This window comes from Pristiophorus japonicus, unplaced genomic scaffold (assembly GCF_044704955.1).
Source record: "Pristiophorus japonicus isolate sPriJap1 unplaced genomic scaffold, sPriJap1.hap1 HAP1_SCAFFOLD_45, whole genome shotgun sequence".
Taxonomy (NCBI): Eukaryota; Metazoa; Chordata; class Chondrichthyes; family Pristiophoridae; genus Pristiophorus; species Pristiophorus japonicus.
Window position 1 is genome coordinate 2,864,909 of NW_027254352.1, and position 23,866 is coordinate 2,888,774.

General features: G+C 52.5%; 1 protein-coding gene across 2 annotated transcripts in view; it reads left to right on the forward strand.

Moving 5' to 3' along the window:
• Positions 1-814: 814 nt before the first annotated feature.
• Positions 815-23,866, forward strand: part of LOC139251838 (zinc finger protein 623-like) — a 30,624-nt gene continuing 7,572 nt past the window's right edge. Inside the window, exons 1-3 of one of the 2 annotated variants that reach the window (XM_070873316.1) lie at positions 815-1,067; positions 9,071-9,248; positions 18,166-18,472. The gene's annotated coding sequence lies outside the window, so the exon portion shown is untranslated. The remainder of the gene's footprint in view (positions 1,068-9,070; positions 9,249-18,165; positions 18,473-23,866) is intronic. The other variant, XM_070873317.1, reaches the window with a different exon arrangement.

Sequence of the window (23,866 nt, forward strand, 5' to 3'; positions counted from 1 at the left end):
ACAGCGTCCAATGCAAGTAAATCCTTCCTTAAATACAGGGACCAAAACTGTATGCAGTACTCCAGGTGTGGCTTCACCAATAACCTGTACAGTTGTAGCAGAAATTCTCTGCTTTTATACTCTATCTCCCTGGCAATAAAGGCCAACATTCCATTTGCCTCCGTGATTATTGTTGTACCTGCATACTAACTTTGTGTGTTTCATGCACAAGGACCCCCAGGTCCCACTGTACTCCAGCACTTTGCAATTTTTCTCCATTTAAATTATAATTTGCTGTTCTATTTTTTTCTGCCAAAGTTGATAACCTCACATTTTCCCACATTATACACCATCTGCCAAATTTTTGCCCAGTCACTTAGCCTGCCTAGGTCCCTTTGCTGATTTTTTGTGTCCTCTCCACAATTTGCTTTCCTGACCATCTTTGTGTCATCAGCAAATTGGCTGCATTACACTCTGTCCCTTCATCCAAGTCATTTAGATTGCAAATAGTTGAGGACAAATACCGATCCTTACGGCTTCCCTCGAGTCACTGTTTGCCAAACGGAAAATGACCCATTTATCCCGATTCAGATACAGAGTAAAGCTCGGTCTACACTGTCCCATGAAACACTCCCAGGGCAGGTACAGCAGGGCTTAGATACAGAGTAAAGTTCCCCCGAGACTGTCCCATCAAATGTTATTGAATGGGGAGCAGGCTCGGGGGTCCGGGTGGCCCACTCCTGCTCCGATTTCCCATGGACTTTTGTAACCAGCATGCCCCGCGGGGGAGAAAGTGTCGCACCCAGAATACTGGAGCTCAGTGCGCAGGCGCGGTGCGTGTAATGGCGGAGGAGACATGTTTTGGACAGGATCCTCGGAAGTGTCGTTTTAAGCGGGACGGAGCGGAGTAAGGGACCAGTGGGGAGCCGGGGAGGCTTCTTAAACAACCCGTGCCCGCCGCAAGCCCGGAATAATTAGCGGAATATCGGCGGTTGCAGCTTCGGAGCTTTCTTCCGGTCACAGGCCCAGGCTAACGGCGGCCACCTTGGTACAGGAAGGAATGATCAGCGCTCCGCCATCTTGATTCAGTGAGTAGCACGGAGCATGCGCGGCCATCTTAGTGCAGGAACAAAGTGAATAATGTCAGTGTCTGGAACTGAACCCAGCCAGAGTCAGTACCTTCAGGGGAGGGGAACCAGTGAGTGCAGAACTGAACCCAGACAGAGTCAGTACCTTCAGGGGAGGGGATCCAGTGAGTGTAGAACTGAACAATGCCAGAGTCAGCACCTTCAGGGGAGGGGAACCAGTGAGTGCAGAACTTAACCCAGACAGAGTCAGTACCTACAGGGGAGGGGAACCAGTGAATGTAGAACTGAACCCAGACAGAGTCAGCACCTTCAGGGGAGGGGAACCAGTGAGTGTAGAACTGAACCGAGCCAGAGTCAGTACCTTCAGGGGAGGGGAACCAGTGAGTGTAGAACTGAACCCAGCCAGAGTCAGTAACTTCAGGGGAGGGGAACCTGTGAATGTAGAACTGAACCCAGTCAGAGTCAGCACCTTCAGGGGAGGGGAACTCGTGAGTGTAGAACTGAACCCAGCCAGAGTCAGGACCTTCAGGGGAGGGGAACCAGTGAATGTAGAACTGAACCCAGACCGAGTCAGTACCTTCAGGGGAGGGGAACCAGTGAATGTCGAACTGAACCCAGCCAGAGTCAGTACATTCAGGGGAGGGGAACCAGTGAGTGTAGAACTGAACCCAGCCAGAGTCAGTACCTCCAGGGGAGGGGAAACAGTGAATGTAGAACTGAACCCAGACAGAGTCAGCACCTTCAGGGGAGGGGAACCAGTGATGGTGGGACTGAACCCAGCCAGAGTCAGTACCTTCATGGGAGGGGAACCAGTGAGTGTAGAACTGAACCCAGCCAGAGTCAGTAACTTCAGGGGAGGGGTACCAGTGAGTGTAGAACTGAACCCAGCCAGAGTCATTACCTTCGGGGGAGGGGAACCAGTGAGTGTAGAACTGAACCCAGCCAGAGTCAGTAACTTCAGGGGAGGGGTACCAGTGAGTGTAGAACTGAACCCAGCCAGAGTCATTACCTTCGGGGGAGGGGAACCAGTGAGTGTAGAACTGAACCCAGCCAGAGTCAGTACCTTCAGGGGAGGGGAACCAGTGAGTGTAGAACTGAACCCAGCCAGAGTCAGTACATTTAGGGGAGGGGAACCAGTGACTGTCGAACTGAACCCAGCCAGAGTCAGCACCTTCAGGGGAAGGGAACCATTGAGTGTAGAACTGAACCCAACCAGAGTCAGCACCTTCAGGGGAGGGGAACCAGTGAGTGTAGAACTGAACCCAGCCAGAGTCAGTACCTTCAGGGGAGGGGAACCAGTGAATGTAGAACTGAACCCAGCCAGAGTCAGTACCTTCAGGGGAGGGGAACCAGTGAGTGTAGAACTGAACCCAGCCAGAGTCAGTACCTTCAGGGGAGGGGAACCAGTGAATGTAGAACTGAACCCAGCCAGAGTCAGTACCTTCAGGGGAGGGGAACCAGTGAATGTAGAACTGAACCCAGCCAGAGTCAGCACCTTCAGGGGAGGGGAACCAGTGAGTGTAGAACTGAACACAGCCAGTGTCAGTATCTTCAGGGGAGGGGAACCAGTGAGTGTGGAACTGAACCCAGCCAGAGTCAGCACCTTCAGGGGAGGGGAACCAGTGAGTGTAGAACTGAACCCAGCCAGAGTCAGCACCTTCAGAGGAGGGGAAGCAGTGAGTGTAGAACTGAACCCAGCCAGAGTCAGTAACTTCAGGGGAGGGGAACCAGTGAGTGTAGAACTGAACCCAGCCAGAGTCATTACCTTCAGGGGAGGGGAACCAGTGAGTGTAGAACTGAACCCAGCCAGAGTCACTACCTTCAGCGGGGGGGAACCAGTGACTGTCGAACTGAACCCAGCCAGAGTCAGCATTTTCAGGGGAAGGGAACCAGTGAGTGTAGAACTGAACCCAGCCAGAGTCAGTACCTTCAGGGGCGGGGAACCAGTGAATGTAGAACTGAACCCAGCCAGAGTCAGCACCTTCAGGGGTGGGGAACCAGTGAGTGTAGAACTGAACCCAGCCAGAGTCAGTACCTTCAGGGGAGGGGAACCAGTGAGTGTAGAACTGAACCCAGCCAGAGTCAGTACCTTCAGGGGAGGGGAACCAGTGAATATGGAACTGAACCCAGCCAGAGTCAGCACCTTCAGTGGAGGGGAACCAGTGAGTGTAGAACTGACCCCAGCCAGAGTCAGTACCTTCAGGGGAGGGGAACCAGTGAGTGCAGAACTGAACCCAGCCAGAGTCAGTACCTTCAGGGGAGGGGAACCAGTGAGTGTAGAACTGAACACAGCCAGAGTCAGTACCTCCAGGGAAGGGGAACCAGTGAGTGTAGAACTGAACACAGCCAGAGTCAGTACCGACAGGGGAGGGGAACCAGTGAGTGTAGAACTGAACCCAGCCAGAGTCAGTACCTTCAGGGGAGGGGAACCAGTGAGTGTAGAACTGAACCCAGCCAGAGTCAGTACCTTCAGGGGAGGGGAACCAATGAGTGCAGAACTGAACCCAGCCAGAGTCAGTACCTTCAGGGGAGGGGAACCAGTGAGTGTAGAACTGAACCCTGCCAGAGACAGCACCTTCAGGGGAGGGGAACCAATGAGTGTAGAACTGAACCCAGCCAGAGTCAGTACCTTCAGGGAAGGGGAACCAGTGAGTGTAGAACTGAACCCAGCCAGAGACAGCACCTTCAGGGGAGGGGAACCAGTGAGTGTAGAACTGAACCCAGCCAGGGTACATTCAGGGGAGTGGAACCAGTGAGTGTAGAACTGAACCCAGCCAGAGTCAGTACCATCAGGGGAGGGGAACCAGTGAGTGTAGAACTGAACCCAGCCAGAGTCAGTACCTTCAGGGGAGGGGAACCAGTGAGTGTAGAATTGAACCCAGCCAGAGTCAGTACCTTCAGGGGAGGGGAAGTAGTGAGTGTAGAACTGAACCCAGACAGAGTCAGTACCTTCAGGGGAGGGGAACCAGTGAGTGTAGAACTGAACCCAGACAGAGTCAGTACCTTCAGGGGAGGGGATCCATTGAGTGCAGAACTGAACCCAGACAGAGTCAGTAACATCAGGGGAGGGGAACCAGTGAATGTAGAACTGAACCCAGACAGAGTCAGCACCTTCAGGGGAGGGGAACCAGTGAGTGTGGAACTGAACCCAGCCAGAGTCAGTAGCTTCAGGGGAGGGGAACCAGTGAGTGTAGAACTGAACCCAGACAGAGTCAGTACCTTCAGGGGAGGGGAACCAATGAGTGTAGAACTGAACCCAGCGTGAGTCAGTAACTTCACGGGAGGGGAACCAGTGAGTGCAGAATGAACCCAGACAGATTCAGCACCTTCAGGAGAGGGGAACCAGTGAGTATAGAACTGAACCCAGCCAGAGTCAGTAACTTCAGGGGAGGGGAACCAGTGAGTGTAGAACTGAACCCAGCCAGAGTCAGTAACTTCAGGGGAGGGGAACCTGTGAGTGCAGAACTGAACCCAGACAGAGTCAGTAACTCCAGGGAAGGGGAACCAGTGAGTGTAGAACTGAACCCAGCCAGAGTCAGTAACTTCAGGGAAGGGGAACCAGTGAATGTCGAACTGAACCCAGACAGAGTCAGCACCTTCAGGGAGGGGAACCAGTGAGTATAGAACTGAACCCAGCCAGAGTCAGTAACTTCAGGGGAGAGGAACCAGTGAATGTAGAACTGAACCCAGACAGAGTCAGCACCTTCAGGGGAGGGGAACCAGTGAGTGTAGAACTGAACCCAGCTAGAGTCAGTAACTTCAGGGGAGGGGAGCCAGTGAATGTAGAACTGAACCCAGACAGAGTCAGCACCTTCAGGGGAGGGGAACCAGTGAGTGTAGAACTGAACCCAGACAGAGTCAGCACCTTCAGGGGAGGGGAACCAGTGAGTGTCGAACTGAACCCAGCCAGAGTTAGTATCTTCTGGGGAGGGGAACCAGTGAGTGTAGAACTGAACCCAGACAGAGTCAGCACCTTCAGGGAAGGGGAACCAGTGAGTGTAGAACTGAACCCAGCCAGAGACAGCACCTTCAGGGGAGGGGAACCAGTGAGTGTAGAACTGAACCCAGCCAGGGTACATTCAGGGGAGTGGAACCAGTGAGTGTAGAACTGAACCCAGCCAGAGTCAGTACCATCAGGGGAGGGGAACCAGTGAGTGTAGAACTGAACCCAGCCAGAGTCAGTACCTTCAGGGGAGGGGAACCAGTGAGTGTAGAATTGAACCCAGCCAGAGTCAGTACCTTCAGGGGAGGGGAACCAGTGAGTGTAGAACTGAACCCAGACAGAGTCAGCACCTTCAGGGGAGGGGAACCAGTGAGTGTAGAACTGAACCCAGCCAGGGTACATTCAGGGGAGTGGAACCAGTGAGTGTAGAACTGAACCCAGCCAGAGTCAGTACCATCAGAGGAGGGGAACCAGTGAGTGTAGAACTGAACCCAGCCAGAGTCAGTACCTTCAGGGGAGGGGAACCAGTGAGTGTAGAATTGAACCCAGCCAGAGTCAGTACCTTCAGGGGAGGGGAACCAGTGAGTGTAGAACTGAACCCAGACAGAGTCAGTACCTTCAGGGGAGGGGAACCAGTGAGTGTAGAACTAAACCCAGACAGAGTCAGTACCTTCAGGGGAGGGGATCCATTGAGTGCAGAACTGAACCCAGACAGAGTCAGTAACATCAGGGGAGGGGAACCAGTGAGTGTAGAACTGAACCCAGCCAGAGTCATTACCTTCAGAGGTGGGGAACCAGTGAGTGTAGAACTGAACCCAGCCAGAGTCAGTACCTTCAGGGGAGGGGAACCAGTGAGTGTAGAACTGAACCCAGCCAGAGTCAGTACCTTCAGGGGAGGGGAACCAGTGAATATGGAACTGAACCCAGCCAGAGTCAGCACCTTCAGTGGAGGGGAACCAGTGAGTGTAGAACTGACCCCAGCCAGAGTCAGTACCTTCAGGGGAGGGGAACCAGTGAGTGCAGAACTGAACCCAGCCAGAGTCAGTACCTTCAGGGGAGGGGAACCAGTGAGTGTAGAACTGAACACAGCCAGAGTCAGTACCTCCAGGGAAGGGGAACCAGTGAGTGTAGAACTGAACACAGCCAGAGTCAGTACCGACAGGGGAGGGGAACCAGTGAGTGTAGAACTGAACCCAGCCAGAGTCAGTACCTTCAGGGGAGGGGAACCAGTGAGTGTAGAACTGAACCCAGCCAGAGTCAGTACCTTCAGGGGAGGGGAACCAATGAGTGCAGAACTGAACCCAGCCAGAGTCAGTACCTTCAGGGGAGGGGAACCAGTGAGTGTAGAACTGAACCCTGCCAGAGACAGCACCTTCAGGGGAGGGGAACCAATGAGTGTAGAACTGAACCCAGCCAGAGTCAGTACCTTCAGGGAAGGGGAACCAGTGAGTGTAGAACTGAACCCAGCCAGAGACAGCACCTTCAGGGGAGGGGAACCAGTGAGTGTAGAACTGAACCCAGCCAGGGTACATTCAGGGGAGTGGAACCAGTGAGTGTAGAACTGAACCCAGCCAGAGTCAGTACCATCAGGGGAGGGGAACCAGTGAGTGTAGAACTGAACCCAGCCAGAGTCAGTACCTTCAGGGGAGGGGAACCAGTGAGTGTAGAATTGAACCCAGCCAGAGTCAGTACCTTCAGGGGAGGGGAACCAGTGAGTGTAGAACTGAACCCAGACAGAGTCAGTACCTTCAGGGGAGGGGAACCAGTGAGTGTAGAACTGAACCCAGACAGAGTCAGTACCTTCAGGGGAGGGGATCCATTGAGTGCAGAACTGAACCCAGACAGAGTCAGTAACATCAGGGGAGGGGAACCAGTGAATGTAGAACTGAACCCAGACAGAGTCAGCACCTTCAGGGGAGGGGAACCAGTGAGTGTGGAACTGAACCCAGCCAGAGTCAGTAGCTTCAGGGGAGGGGAACCAGTGAGTGTAGAACTGAACCCAGACAGAGTCAGTACCTTCAGGGGAGGGGAACCAATGAGTGTAGAACTGAACCCAGCGTGAGTCAGTAACTTCACGGGAGGGGAACCAGTGAGTGCAGAATGAACCCAGACAGATTCAGCACCTTCAGGAGAGGGGAACCAGTGAGTATAGAACTGAACCCAGCCAGAGTCAGTAACTTCAGGGGAGGGGAACCAGTGAGTGTAGAACTGAACCCAGCCAGAGTCAGTAACTTCAGGGGAGGGGAACCTGTGAGTGCAGAACTGAACCCAGACAGAGTCAGTAACTCCAGGGAAGGGGAACCAGTGAGTGTAGAACTGAACCCAGCCAGAGTCAGTAACTTCAGGGAAGGGGAACCAGTGAATGTCGAACTGAACCCAGACAGAGTCAGCACCTTCAGGGAGGGGAACCAGTGAGTATAGAACTGAACCCAGCCAGAGTCAGTAACTTCAGGGGAGAGGAACCAGTGAATGTAGAACTGAACCCAGACAGAGTCAGCACCTTCAGGGGAGGGGAACCAGTGAGTGTAGAACTGAACCCAGCTAGAGTCAGTAACTTCAGGGGAGGGGAGCCAGTGAATGTAGAACTGAACCCAGACAGAGTCAGCACCTTCAGGGGAGGGGAACCAGTGAGTGTAGAACTGAACCCAGACAGAGTCAGCACCTTCAGGGGAGGGGAACCAGTGAGTGTCGAACTGAACCCAGCCAGAGTTTGTATCTTCTGGGGAGGGGAACCAGTGAGTGTAGAACTGAACCCAGACAGAGTCAGCACCTTCAGGGGAGGGGAACCAGTGAGTGTAGAACTGAACCCAGCCAGAGTCAGTACCTTCAGGGGAGGGGAACCAGTGAGTGTAGAATTGAACCCAGCCAGAGTCAGTACCTTCAGGAGAGGGGAACCAGTGAGTGTGGAACTGAACCCAGCCAGAGTCAGCACCTTCACGGGAGGGGAACCAGTGAGTGTAGAACTGAACCCAGCCAGAATCAGTAACTTCAGGGGAGGGGAGCCAGTGAATGTAGCACGTAAGCCAGCCAGAGTCAGTACCTTCAGGGACCATTGATTGGCGCGGAGCAGCGCTTTTGGTGGGCTGGTGACAAGAATACATGAGAACACCAGAAATAGGAGATGCGTCGGCCCTTTGGCCCCTCGAGCCTGCCGCCATTCAATAAGATGATGGCTGCATCATCTGCGGTGTTTCTCCTTGGAGCAGTGAAGGTGCAGGACAGGTTTAACAGAGGTGCTCACAATCAGGAAGGCTTTAGATTGAGTCAAGGAACAGAGTGGTTCTGCTCACACAATCAGAGAATAGTTACAGCACGGAAGGCCGTTCGGCCCATCGAGCCCTTGCCGGCTCCCAGCTAGTCCCACTGCCCCGCCCTTTCCCCCGGCCCTGCAAATGTTTTCTTTCAAATATTTATCCAACTTATTTTTGAAAGCTGTGAGTGAGTCTGCCTCCACCACCCTTTCAGGCCGTGCTTTCCGGATCCTAACCACTCGCTGCATAAAATAGATTTTTTTGATGTCACCTTTGGTTCTTCTGCCAATCACCTTAAATCCGTCTCCTCTGGTTCTCGACCCCTCCACCAATGGGAACAGTATCTCTCTATCTACTCTGTCCGGACCCCTCATGATTTTGAACACTTCGATCAATTCTCCTCTCAACCTTCTCTGCTCCAAAGAGAACAACCCCAGCTTCTCCAGTCAATCCACGTAACTGAAGTCCCTCATCTCGTGAATCATTGTTGTCAATCTTTTCTACACCCTCTCTCAGGCCATCACATCCTAATGTGTGGTGCCCAGAATTGGACACAATGCTCCAGTTGAGACCGAACCAGTGTTTTATAAAGTTCATCATAACCTCCTTGCTTTTGTACTCTGTGATGCCCAGGATCCTGTGAGTTTTTTTAACTGCTTTCTCAACCTGTCCTGCCACCTTCAGTGATTTGTGCACATATACCCGCAGGTCTCACTATTCATGTACCCCCTTTAGGATTGTACCGTTTAGTTTATATTGTCTCTCCTCGTTCATTAAACATGCTTTTCTAATTTTATTTCTTCACTCAGGTTACGGTCTATTTTTATTTCTTCCTCAACTTAATCTGCCAGCGTAATGTTGGCGAGTGGTGATTGATTGCCCTGGGAACCAACAGGAAGAGAGGTCAGAGGCCGGAGGGCCCACGGAGCAGTGTGTTCTGCAACCAATCACGGTGCTTGAGGAATGGATCCTGATTCAGCCTATCAGGTAAGTATGTGTCAACCCCTGTTAAACAATTTATCTTTTAAAAGTTAAATCGAGTTTAACATTTGTCAGTATTTTGTTTTCCTGGAGTTCCTATTATGAGTTTCAGACACTTCAGTGCCAAGTGCACCAGGTGTTTAAAGGTCATTCATTTCCCCTTTTCCATGTCGCTGTAAGTTAAAGGGACAGAGATTGATTTCCCCGCATTATGCATTTGTGGTAGTTAAAGTAACATCCTTCCTGTTGGTAGTGAGTTACATTCTGTGCTGGGTGAGATGGCTGGTGGTATCAGCCTTTAAAATACGCATTCTCTTGTTCAAATCTCTCCAGGATCTCACCCTTCCCATTCTCTGTAACCTCCTCCAGCCCACCAACCCTCTTCATAGTTTGTTTTCTTTGGAACAGAGGAGGCTGAGGGGAGACCTTAATGAGGTGTATAACATTATGAGGGGGTCTAAATAGAGTGGAGAGGAAGGACCTATTTCCCTTCACAGAGGGGTCAGCAACCAGCTGAACTTTTTAGCCAGTACGTAGCAAGCCGAACAAGAGAGGGGGTAGTTCTGGACTTAGTATTAGGGGCTGAAGCTGGGCAGATGGAAGGGGTATCAGTGGGACAGCATTATGGTGCGAATGATTATAATTCAGTTAGATTTCGGGTAGTTATGGAAAAGGACAAAGATAGACTCGGAATAAAAGTTCTCAATTGAGGAAAAGTCAATTTTACTAAGCTGAGATGTGGTTTAGCCAAAGAGGACTGGAAACAGCTACTTGAAATGGTGAAAGATTGGGAAATGTTGTTGTTCAGAGGGACCTTGGTGTCCTTGTACACGAATCACTGAAAGTTAATATGCAGGTAGAGCAAGAATGAAGAAATCAAATTGTATGTTGGCCTTTATTACAAGAGGAGTTGAGTACAAGAGTAAAGACGTCTTACTGTAATTATATAGGGCCCTGGTGAGACTACACCTGGAGTATTGTGTACAGTTTTAGCTGCTTACCTAAGGAAGGATGTACTTATCATTGAAGATGGCAACGAAGGTTCACCAAACTGAATTCCTGGGATGGAAGGATTGTCCTCTGAGGAGAAATTGAGTAGACTAGACATGTATTCTCCAGAGTTTAGAAGAATGAGAGATGATCTCATTGAAACATACAAAATGCTTACAGGGCTTGACAGGATAGGTGCAGGGAGAATGTTTCCTCTGGTGAAGAGTCTAGAACCAGGGGTCACAGTCTCAAAATAAGGGGTTGGCCATTTGGGACTGATGAGCAGAAACTTAATCACTCATTAATCTTTGTAATTTTCTACCCCAGAGGGCTGTGGAGGCTCTGTCTTTGAGTATATTTAAGACAGTTATCGACAGATTTTTGTACATTAAGGGAATCAAGGGATATGGAATAGTGCAGGAAAGTGGAGTTGAGGTAGAAGATCAGCCATGATCTCATTGAATGGCAGAGCAGGCTCAAGGGGCCGAATGGCATACTCCTGCTCTGAAATCTTATGTTCTTATGTTGAAGTTAAATCAGTCTCAGAGCAGTGGGAGGTATTCAAGGAGGAGATAATGAGGAATCAGAGGAAGTATGTTACCTTAAAGAAAAAGGGTGGGACTAATAAATCTAGAGTCCCCTGGATGTCAACTTATGAAATAGGAGCAGGAGTCGGCCTTAAAATCCCTCGAGCCTGCTCCGCCATTCAATGAGATCATGGCTGATCATCGCCCTCAACTCCACTTTCCTGCCTGATCTCCATATTCCTTGATTCACCTAGAATCCAAAAATCTATCTATCTCAACCTTGAATAGACTGAGCGTCCACAGCCCGCTGCGGGAGAGAATGCCAAAGATTCACAACCCTCTGAGTGAAGAAATTAAACCTCATCTCTGTCTTAAATGGTCTACCCCGTATCCTGAGACTGTGCCCCTAGTTTTAGACAGTCCAGCCAGGGGAATCAACCTGTCAGCATCTAATCTGTCTGTCCCCTTCAGAAACTTGTATGTTTCAATGAGATCACACCTCATTATTCTAAACTCGAGAGTATATAGACCCATTCTACACACTATCTCATCATAAGACAGTCCTCTCATCCCAGGAATCAATCTTGTGAACCTTTGTTGCACCTTCTCGAAGGCAAGTGTTTCCGTCCTTAGATAAGGAGAACAAAACTGTGCCCAATACTCCAGGTGTGGTCTCACCAAGGCCCTGTACAATTGTAGCAAGACCTCCTTACTCTTATACTCCAACCCTCTTGCAATAAAGGACAAACCATTTGCCTTCCTTATTGCTTGCGTACCTGCATGCTCACTTTCTGTGTGTCTTGCACGAGAACACCCCAAATCTCTGAGAACTCCGATGTTTAAAAGTTCCTCATCATTTAAAAGATATTCTGCTTTTTTAAATTATTCCGACCAAAGTGAATATCCTCACATTTCCCTACATTATACTCCAGATTCCACCTTACTGCCCACCCACATCGTCTATTTATATATATATCTTGCAGACTCTTGTGTTCTCACAGCTTACTGTCCCACCTAGTTTTGTATCATCAGCAAATTTGGATACATTACACTCGGTCCCTTCATCTAGGTCATAAATCATAAAATCATCGGAATTTACAGCATGGCAGGAGGCCATTTCAGCCCACCGTTTCCGAAGCGGGCAACAAACAGCTATCCAGCCTAATCCCACTCTCCAGCTCTTGGTCTGTAGCCCTGTAGGTGATGGCACTTTAAGTGCACATCCAAGTATTTTTTAAATGTGGTGAGGTTTTCAGCCTCTACCATCCTTTCAGGCAGTGAGTTCCAGACCCCCACAAACCTCTGGGTGAAGAAATTTCCCTTCGTATCTCCTCCAAACCAATTACTTTAAATCTGTGCCCCCTTATTGTTGACCCCTCTGCCAAGGGAAACGGATCCTTCCTAACCACTCTATCCAGGCCCCTCATAATTTAATACACTTCCATCAGGTCTCCCCTCAGTGTCCTCTGTTCCAAAGAAAATAGACCTAGCATCTCCAATCTTTCCTCAAAGCCAAAATTCTCCAGTCCAGGTAACATTCTTGTAAATCTCCTCTGTACCCTTTCCAGTACAATCACAACTTTCCTGTAATGTGGTGACCAGAACTGCACACAGTATTCCAACTGCGGAATAACCAGTTCAAGCATAAACTCCCAGCTCTTGTATTCCATGCCTCGACTAATAAAGGCGAGTATTGCATATGCCTTCTTAACCACCTTATCGACCTGGCCTGCCACTTTCTGGGATCTGTGGACCTACACTCCAAGGTCCCTTTGATCCTCTACAATTTTCAGTGTTGTACCATTCAATGTGTAATCCCTTGCCTTGTTAGACCTCCCCAAATGCATTACCTCACACTTATCTGGATTGAATTCCATTTGCCACTTTACGGCCCCCTGACCAGTACATTGATATCTTCCTGCAGTCCTCAGCTTTCTTCTTAATTCTCAACCACACAGCCTATTTTAGTGTCCCCTTCAAACTTCTTAATCATATTCCCAACATTCAAGTCCAAGTCATTGTTATAAACCACAAAAAACAAGGGATCAAGCACTGAGCCCTGCAGAACCCCACTGGAAACAGCCTTCCAGTCACAAAAACACCCATCTACCATTATCTTTTGCTTCCAGCCTGAGCCAAGTTTGGATCCAACTTGTCACTTAGCCCTGGATCCCATGGGCTTTTACTTTTGTGACCAGTCTGCCATGTGGGACTTTATCAAAAGCATTGCTGAAATCCATATACAATCCATCATACATACTACCCTCATCGACCCTCACGGTTACCTCCTCTCAAAATTCAATCAAGTTAGTCAGACCCGACCTTCCCTTCACAAATCCATGCTGACTGTCCTTAATTAATCCATGTCTTTCCAAATGAAGATTTATCCTGTCCCTCAGGATTTGTTTGCAATAATTTTCCCACCACAGGTTCCGGGGTGATGTCAGGAAGCACTTCCTCACACAAATGGTGAGAATCTGTTTCTCTTGGCTCGAGAGTCTAGAACTAAGGGTTATTGTCTCAGGATACGGGCTCGGACATTTAGGACTGAGCTGATGAGAAATTTCTGCATTCAGAGGGTCGTGAATCTTTAGTATTCTCTCCCCCAGAGGACTGTGGATGCTGAGTCATTGAGTATATTCAGAGCTGAGATAGAAAGCTGTTTGGACACTAAAGGAATCGAGGGATATGGGGATAGTGCGGGAAAGTGGAGCTGAAGTACAAGATCATCCTGGATCTTATTGAATGGTGCAGCAGGCTCGAGGCGCCGTATGGCCTACTCCTGCTCCTGTTTCTTATGTTCTCAAAGGTTGTGGAAATCTGGAACTCTGTTCTCCATAAAACTGAGGCTGGGGCCCAATTGAAAATTCCAAAACTGTGATTGATAGATTCTTCTTGGGCAAGGGTATTAAGAGTGATGGAACCAAGGCAGGGAGACGGAGATAAGATACTGATCAGTCACGATCTAATTGAATGGTGGAACTATGACTCAGTCACACTGGGTGGTGCCTGTGAGAGATTCGGTAAACTATCACCAACTGTTCTTGACTTCAGGATTTATAAGAACAAAATACACTCGGCACAGGGTTTTGGCTCAACCTTAAACTTGTATGTTTATAGAACTTGTGTTATTCCCCAGTACACAACCTCCCAGAGATTCCGACCGGAATAACACCGAACCCACAATACAAACCACCTGCACAAGGTTACCTGAAACCTAACAGGAAATATCTCAGTTTAACATCCTTCCGCGATTCGACTGTGATTATAAAACGACTCGGACAAATTCCCCGATGGTTTGACTGAAACTTATAATCACACACACAGCTGGTGGTTGTGGTGTGGATTGTAGGCCAGGACCAGGTGACACCCTGCATCCTCCTTCACTGCACTGCCCTCGCCCCGAAGTGGTCCTCTTTTTATGGGGCTTCATAATCACAGCATCAAACATATTTCCTGCTATTCCCCTGTCGACTCTTCCGATGGTCAATAATCTCCTGATCATCAGTGTATTCCACTCCCTGGCCCAGACAGGGACACGATCAGCTCTCCTGCTGTGTAGTACAATGCAAACCTTCCTTAGGAACAGGTCTGGCTCCACAGTTGAGGAATGTGTGAATGTCCCTCTTCCTTCTTGACAGGGACCAGGGCCCATTGAAGGTGTGCATGGCCGGCGTCTGGTGCTATTGCCTGTGTTGATTAGATCGATGGCAGGTATCCTGTATCATTGTCTCTGAGGATGTCCTTCCGGTCTCTCAATGATTCATCGTTTTGCTGCAATGTTTGAATGAACCCCTTACTGTATAGCCCACCCTCTGGGTGTTTTTACTGAGGTTTGTTTTTTATTCAGCCCTCCCACTGTCTGTAGCTTTTATATTCCATTCGACAGTCCATTTTACAGTTCGGGTGAAGCGGGGTGGGGAACAGATACTACATGCCTTTATCCACTGAACCATTGGGAGGAGGGTCCGGTGGCCCTGCTGGAAAATGCACGTGTGAGGCCTCAGGTGAGGACAGTGGAATAGCCAGTCGACACTCACTGTCGAGGTTCACACATGGAGTTTGGGCACATGGGTCACATATTGGAGAGAAACTGGTGAGTGTAGAACTGAACCCAGCCAGAGTCAGTACCTTCAGGGGAGGGGAACCTGTGAGTGTAGAACTGAACCCAGCCAGAGTCAGTAACTTCAGGGGAAGGGAATCTGTGAGTGTAGAACTGAACCCAGCCAGAGTCAGTTACTTAAGGGGAGGGGAACCAGTGAGTGTCGAACTGAACCCAGCCAGAGTCAGTACCTTCAGGGGAGGGGAACCAGTGAGTGTAGAACTGAACCCAGCCAGAGTCAGTACCTTCAGGGGAGGGCAACCAATGAGTGCAGAACTGAACCCAGCCAGAGTCAGTACCTTCAGGGGAGGGGAACCAGTGAGTGTAGAACTGAACCCAGCCAGAGTCAGTACCTTCAGGGGAGGGGAACCAGTGAGTGTACAACTGAACACAGCCAGAGTCAGTACCTTCAGGGGACGGGAACCAGTGAGTGTAGAACTGAACCCAGCCTGAGTCAGTACCTTCAGGGGAGGGGGACCAGTGAGTGTAGAACTGAACACAGCCAGAGTCAGTACCTTCAGGGGACGGGAACCAGTGAGTGTAGAACTGAACCCAGCCAGAGTCAGTACTTTCAGGGGAGGGGAACCAGTGAGTGTAGAACTGAACCCAGCCAGAGTCAGCACCTTCAGGGGAGAGGAACCAGTGAGTGTAGAACTGAACCCAGCCAGAATCAGTAACTTCAGAGGAGGGGAACCAGTGAGTGTAGAACTGAACCCAGACAGAGTGAACACCTTCAGGGGAGGGGAACCAGTGAGTGTAGAACTGAATCCAGCCAGAGTCAGTACCTTCAGGGGATGGGAACCAGTGAGTGTAGAACTGAACCCAGACAGAGTCAGTACCTTCAGGGGAGGGGAACCAGTGAGTATAGAACTGAACCCAGCCAGAGTCAGTACCTTCAGGGGAGGGGAACCAGTGAGTGTCGAACTGAACCCAGCAGCTTCAGGGGAGAGGAACCAGTGAGTGTAGAACTGAACCCAGCATAGAATATTAAGGGAATAAAGGGATATGAGGATAGTGGAGGAAAGTGGAGTTGTGGTAGAAAATCAACCGTGATCTTATTGAATGGCGGAGCAGGCTCGAGTTGCCGAATGACCGACTCCTGCTCCTAGTTTTTATGTATGTTCTTGTGTTGATTCGCGACTGGATGTGGCAGGACTGCAGAGCTTTGATCTGATTCATTGATTGTGGGATTGCTTAGCCCTGTTTATACCATGCTGCTCCCACTGCTTAGTATGCATGTAGTCCTGTGTTGCAGCTTCCCCAGGCTGGTACCTCCTTTCTCGGTACGCCTGGTACTGCTCCTGACATGCTCTTCTGCACTCCTAATTGAACCAGGCTTGATGGTAATGTTACAGTGAGGGATATGCCGGACCATGAGGTTACAGATTGTGGTGGAATACAATGCTGCTGCTGCTGATGGCCCACAGTACCCTGAGGATGCCCCGTTTTCAGCTGCTAGATCTGTTCTGCATCTATCCCGTTTAGCACGGTGATGGTGCCACACAACACATTTGAGAGTGTGTTCGGTGTGACTTTGTCTCCACAATGACTGTGTGCGGTGGTCACTGCTACCAATGCTGTCATAGACAGAGGCAGCTCCATGTGGGACAGGCTCGATGTACCCGCTGGTCTTTGCCTGTCCGTCATTGTTCGTATCTGTGACAGGTAGATTGGTGAGGACCAGGTCAAGTAGGTTTTTTCCTCGTGTTGGTTCCCTCACCATCTGCTGCAGGCCCAATCTGGCAGATATGTCCTTCAGGCCTCAGCCAGCTCAGTCAGTAGTGGTACTCCCGAGTCACTCTTGGTGATGGACATTGAAGTTCCCCACCCAGAGTACATTCTGTGCCCTTGCTACCCTCAGTGCTTCTTCCAAGCTTAAACCAGTGTGAGTAATAGAATAGATTAGATTATAATGTGAGATGTTTATACCTACAATTGTGAAACTATAAGAATTAACAGGAAGCATGGGAGTTTATGGATAATGAGAAAATTACTGAAGAAAAGTAACATCTGGGAACCAGGGAAAGTGTCCTTGTAAATCACAGATTAGAGAAATTCCAACTGTCTTTTCCTCATCACATTACAGAAAAGAGAGGGTATAGAAGAGATTTACCAGGATGTTGCCTGGACTGGAGAATTTTAGGAATGACGAAAGATTGGATAGGCTGGGGTTGTTTTCTTTGGAACAGAGGAGGCTGAGGGGAGACCTTATTGAGGTTTAGAAAATGATGTGGAGCCTAGATGGAGTGGATAGGAGGGACCTATTCCCCTTAGCAGAGGGGTCAATAAATGGGGCATAGATATAAAGTAATTGGTAGAAACGTAGAAATTTATAGCGCAGGAGGCCATTTCGGCCATCGTGTCCACGGCGACCGATAAAGAGCCGCACGGCCCTCGGTCAGCAGCCCTGAAGGTTACATATAAACCTATGAGCAATGAACAATGGCGGAAAGGTGAAGAGCACCCGGGCCAACCAGTCCGCCTCACACAACTGCGACACCCCTTACACTGGAACATTCCACACTCCACCCCAACTGGAGCCATGTGATCTCCTGGGAGTGGCAAAAACCAGATAAAAACTCAGGCCAATTGGGGGAAAAAAAATCTGGGAAAATTCCTCTCTGACCCATCCAGGCGATCCAAACTAGTCCAGGAGATCACCCTGGCCATATTCGATTTGCTGCAGTACTTACCATCGTATCTGCGCCAGCCAACAGGAGGTTATCCAGTCTAATCCCAATTACCAGCTCGAGGGCCGTAACCCTGCAGATTACGGCACTTAAAGTGCCCATCCAAGCACCTTTTAAATGTGGTGAGCGTTTCTGCATCCACCACCCTTCCAGGCAGTGAGTTCCAGACCCACACAACCCTCTGCGTGAAGAAGCATCCCCTCTGAGCCATCCACCAACCACCTTAAAACTGTGCCCCCCTCGTAATTGACCCCTCCACCAAGGGAAATAGACCCTTGCTATCCACTATATCCAGGCCTCTCAAAATGTTGTCACCTCAATAAGGTCTCCTCTCAGCCTCCACTGTTCCAATGAGAGCAAACCCAGCCTATCCAATCTGTTCTCACAGCTAAGATGCTGCATTCCAGGCAGCATCCTAGTAAATCTCTGCACCCTCTCTGGTACAATCACATCCTTCCTATAATACACAACCAGAACTCCAGCTGTGGTCTAACCAGAGTATTATACAATTGAAGCATAACCTCCCTGCTCTTGTATTCTGTGCTTTGGTCAATAAAGGCAAGTATTCAGTCTGTCTTCTTAACCACCTTATGCACCCGGCCTGCTACTTTCAGGGATCTGTGGACTAATGGTGGAGCTTTGGAGGCGTGGCCTGATCATTTGGAGCCTGGCGCAGTGAGAGAAGGATCTCCCTGCTGTTGCTCCTGCCTGGAAGACCTGGAATGAGCCCTGTGAAACAGCCCAGGGAGAGGAGGAAGGGGCTTACTACAATTCCAATTCATCCAGAGGGAGAGGAGGAGAGCAGAAATTTCAACATCGTTATTACTTTTACAAAGAGTTGGAGAGAGGGGGAAAAGAATAACCTGAGAAAACACCATCCAGTGTGGAAGGAGGGAGAGCCATTTCTACAATCTTCGACAGGTGGGTGTGTTTTGGTGCATTCCCCGAAAGACTTTGTTGTATCGGTGGGGGGAGGAAATAAGACCATCTCGAGGGCTGGAACATCGCGGGGGGTGTGTGTGTGTGTGGAAGTGTGTGTGGAGGTCTTGCTTACAGCTGGACCCCCACACACCACTGAAGCACCCCTCCCCCATGCGTAGCCTGGGATAGCTGGAACTACCTGGCTGAAGTATTACTAATCACCCCATTAAACATCGTTGGGAGTGTGTGCCCAGGTGGGTCCAGCTGCCCCAAGTGAAGACGACATCTCCCCCCACCCGAAGACCATCTCCAAGGACTGTGTCTTGTTTTTTTTTCCATTATCTGGGGAGTGCACCGCAGAAAAACGTCCACACATCACTGTGAGGGGAGACCTGCCCTCGCAGCTTCCCTCTTTCCCACCCCACCCTCCCTCCCTCTCTCTGTCATTCTCTCTGTCTCTCCCCTCTCTCTCTGAAAGCCCCTTTCCTCCTTAAATTAAAGTTAATTAAGACAACTGAGCAGAGGGAGCAAGGCCCCTCCCCATTCGTTAACTAGGGGAGAGGTGTGCCCTATTGAGAGCTCCCTCTGCTCATAAATTCAAACGAGGCCAATTAAAGACCATTAAGGCCTGTGACTTTGGGGTGGGTGTGGCCCTTAAAGGGACCACGTGATGGCGACTCCATCCATGCCGGTGGCAGGCCCAGCTCGGACATATGCGCAGGTGGCGTCCACATCCACGGTGCCTCCTGCTGCCCTGCCACCATTCAGACTAATTACTAAGAAAAACGGGGTCAAGAGCTACACTCAGCCCACAATGAGCATCGAGGAGTGCGTGCAGGCGACGGCTGGGGTAGTCGGCCTCTCGGCCATTGTCGCAGCCTCCAAGATGTCTGGGAAGGCCGTGTTCTTCCTGGGGTCAGAGCGGGCGGTGTCCCTGGCCCTCGAAAAGGGGCTCACGGTGGGCGGGACGTTCCTGCCGGTGGACCCTCTCGAGGCCACCGCGCATAGAGTCATCATGTCGAACGTCCCGCCCTTTGTTCCCGCTGAGCTCCTCCTCCCTCACCTACAACAACTGGGGGAGGTAAGGTCGGGGATCAACCCCATACCGCTCGGCCTCAGGGAGAGCAGCCTGCGCCACGTGTTCTCCTTCCGCCGCCAGCTCTTTGTCCGGCTGGCGCGGGAGGAGACGACGGAGGGCATTTTAATGTGGTGCACGAGGGGACTGCCTACCGCGTCTTCTGGACGTCGGACGGCGTGCGGTGCCATGCCTGTAGGGAGGTGGGGCACATTCGCAAGAACTGCCCCGCCTCCAAAGCCGCCAAACCACCGACGGCGGCCAAGGCTGGCGCCGCAGCCACCCCTCCCCCGAGTGGCGTCCGCGTACCGGGAGCTGTCGGTGTGCGGGCATCGTCGGGGGCCTTTGTTTTCACGACCTCCGACGGGGGGGGAGGGAGAGCGTCCGATCAGAAAGAAGGCGCGGAAGAAGGCGAAACATCTCGAGGCTGGTCCCCTCAGGGCGCCAGAAAGTTTGACCACCGCGCTCAGCCCAACCCTGCCACCGGCGAGCGCGGGGTGCCCTGAGCCCGTGCCTGAGCCCTTGACCAATATCACAGAGGGGCGCGGGCAAGACAAGTAAAAGGGGGTGGCGGAGCGGGAGGCCTCGGCAGACATGGAGGTCTCCCTGCCTCCGCGCACCCCCAGGAACAAAAGGAGACACCGCTCCAATGAAGCGAAGGGGGAACAACATCCCTCTGCGGAGGAGTCGGTGCCCGTCGCGTGTCCCGCGTCCCCCACCAGCGCCCACAAGCAGCGCCGCAGACGGGAGGAATCTGTCCCCGGGGAGGGTGAGACAGTCGAGGCTGCCCAGCCACTGCCTCCCGGGGATGGCGTGGAAGATCTGCCTGTCGTGGGGGGCGTGGGGCCAGCGGAAGAATGCGTAGCCGCCGGGTCGAGCGTCCCGGGGACTGAAGCGGGCGGGGCCGAAAAGGCCGAACCTGAGCCCGCCCAGACAATACCCAACTTCCCCCGGGATTTGCTCGACTCGGCAGAAACTGAAAACATGATTAATTCCACAGAACATCTACACGCTGGGCCGGGGGGTGGCGGCGGGGAGGGAGAAGAACAACAACCCTCGCCCCCTACTGTGGAGCTGGGGGAATTGGAGGACCTGGAACATTACTTTGGCCGGGTCTCTCCGTGTTCCCCGGTTCCTGGGGCGGAGGAGGAACCCCTTCCGCTGTCGCTTCCTGACCCAGCACTGATTTTAAAAGAGCCCAGTGGGGACTCCTCTGCTGACGATCCTGGGGATGGGATCGGGGCAGAGCCAGGGCCGGATGGAGCGGCCGGGCCGTTTGCCGTACCTCGTGCGGTCAACGGGCCGGCTGCTAGCGGCGACCTCCCGGAGGGGGACGGGGACTTGGTGGAGGACGCGGGAGAAGATCTCGAGTCCATCGCCAGTGAGGCGGTGGATCTGCTCGCGTCCGCCGCTGAGACCCTCCCCATTCCCATAGAGGAACTCTGGGACTTTTTGGTCCAGTGCTGGGGTCGCCGCGACCGAGCCCGTCTGGCCCTGGAAAGATGGTCCGAGCCGGGGCTGCTCATCGCGTGCGTCCGTCCGCGCCGCCACTAAATCCATGGCCGCGGGCGGGCCCTTATCAAAGGCTCAAGGCCTTGAGATGCGCCGGCTCAAAAAGTTCCTCGCTGGGCTGCTGAAGGAGTGGAGGGCAACAAACGACTCCACATTCCCCCCCACAATAACTTAGGTAGAGGTTGCACTATGCTCTTGTCATGAAGATAACCATAGCCAGCCTCAACATCAACGGCAGCAGAGAGGCACACCGTAGATTTAACAGTTTTTCGCTCCTGCGGGAGGGGAAATATGCTGTGTGCTTCCTGCGAGAAACCCACACCGTTCCGGGAGACGAAGCCACGTGGCTCCTGGAATGGCAAGGAGAGGTCCGCATGAGCCACCTCACCGCCACTTCTAGTGGTGTGGCCATCTTGCTGGCCCCGCATTTTCAGCCTTGATCTTGGGGGTCGAGGAGCCCGTGCCAGGCCACTTGCTGCACGTAACGGTTCGCCTGGGGGACGTGCCGCTCCATCTCGTGAACGTGTACGCCCCTCAGACCGGCCCACAGCAAACGCGCTTCTTCGAAGAGGTGTCCGCTCTTCTTGGCTCCGTCGACGTCGGCGACTGTATTGTCCTCGGGGGGGGGGGGATTTTAACTGCACCCTCGAGGCGAGGGACCGCTCCGGTGTCCCACAGAGCATGACGGCGATGGAGAAGTTGAGGGACCTGGTCGGGCCCTTCGAATTGGTGGACGTCTGGCGAAATCTCCATCCCGACTCCAGCACCTTTACTTGGGTGAGGCCTGGAGTAGGATGGTCCAGAGTCGACCGCCTTGACTTGTCTCGGGCGTACGTTTCCTGCATCCCGGCGGCCTCCATGCGGCCAGTGCCGTGTTCGGACCACCACCTGGTGTGGGCGGAGCTCGCTTCGCTCCGCGCGAGGACGTGGTCCGCGTACTGGCACTTTAACAACTGGCTGCTGGAGGACGTGTGGTTCCAGGACTCATTCCGTCGATTGTGGTCCGACTGGAGAAGGAAGCAGTGGGGCTTCCCCTTCTTGAGGCTATAGTGGGACGTGGGCAAGGCTCACATCCGCGTCTTCTGTCAAGAGTACGCGAGGGGGTCGACCAAGAGGCGGGCGGCCAGGGTCGGGCGCCTAGAAAAAGAGGTGCTCGACCTGGAGTCCCGTCTTGGTCAAGTCGTCGGGGACCCGGCCCTGCGGACAGTGTTCAAAGCGAAGAAGGCCGCACTGAAGGACCTGCAGCTCGTCGGGTCCTGAGGCGCGTTCGTGAGGTCGCGGATCCGGATCCTGCGAGATCTGGACCACGGCTCCCCCTTCTACTCGCTGGAAAAAAGACAGGGTGTCCGTAAGCAGCTCTTGACGCTGCTGGCCGACGACGGCTCTCTCGTCTCGGATCCGGAGGGCGTCAACAACAGGGCCCGTGAATATTACGGGGCTCTGTTCTCTCTGGAGTCGTCCAGCGAGGAAGCGCGTAGAGTTTTGTGGGAGGACCTGCCGAAGGTCAGCCCGGAGGGCGCCGAAAATCTGGAAGCTCCGCAAAGCCTGGCGGAGCTGACCGGCGCCATCGACCGGCTATCGAGGGGAAAAGCCCCGGGGCTGGACGGCTGACCGTGGAGTTCCACAGGGCTTTCTGGGACGTCCTGGGGTGCGACTACCCGCGGGTCCTGGGGGAAAGTCTGGCGACCGGGGAGATGCCCCTCTCTTGGCGCAGGGCAGTCATCGTCCTGCTGCCTAAGAAGGGCGATCTCCGCCTCAAGTACTGGTGCCCGGTCTCCCTCCTCAGCACGGACTACAAAATCTTCGCCAGGGCGATGTCTGCTCGCCTTGGCACCGTGCTGGACCACATGATCCACCCCGACCAGTCCTACACGGTCCCGGGCCGAACAATCCACGATAATCCATCTGGTCCGGGACCTCATCCATTGTTCCCAGGAGGCTGGTCTGTCGGTCGCCTTCCTATCCGTCGACCAAGAGAAGGTGTTCAACAGGGTGGATCATGACTATCTGCTCGGAACTCTGCGCGCTTTCGGGTTCGGGACATATTTTGTCGCCTGGATCCGACTTTTGTACGCCGCCGCGGAGTGTCTGATTAAGATTAACGGGTCCTTGGCGGCGCCCCTTCGCTTTAGGAGAGGGGTGCGCCAGGGATGCCCCATGTCCGGCCAGTTATATGCCGTTTGCGTGGAGCCTTTCCTGCGCCTCTTGCGGACGAGGTTGACGGGACTGGCTCTGCAAGGGCCGGGCGTGGAGGTCGTCCTCTCGGCTTACGCCGATGACGTGCTCCTCGCGGTAGAGGATCCCGCTGACCTGCGGAGGATGTGTGAGTGCCAGGAAATTTACTCGGCCGCGTCCTCCACCAGGATCAACTGGGACAAATGTTCCGGTCTCCTGGTAGGTCAGTGGCGGGTGGACTCCCTGCCGGAGGAGCTCAGGCCTTTTGCCTGGAGCACGACCCATCTCCTCTATCTGGGAGTCTACCTTAGCCCCGACGAGGAAGCCTGGCCGGCGAACTGGCAGGAGCTGGAGGCCAAGGTCGCCGCTCACCTTGGGCGCTGGACAGGACTGCTCCGAGTGCTGTCCTACAGGGGTCGAGCGCTAGTCATAAACAAGTTGGTGGCCGCAATGTTGTGGTACCGGCTGGTCACTTTGACCCCTCACCCTGCGTTTGTCGCCAAGATACAGAAGAAGCTGGTGGACTTCTTCTGGAACAACAGGAAGCACTGGGTCTCTGCCGCGGTCTTGAATCTCCCGCTTGAGGAGGGCGGTCAGTCGTTTTTGTGCATCAGCGCCCAGCTCGCGACTTT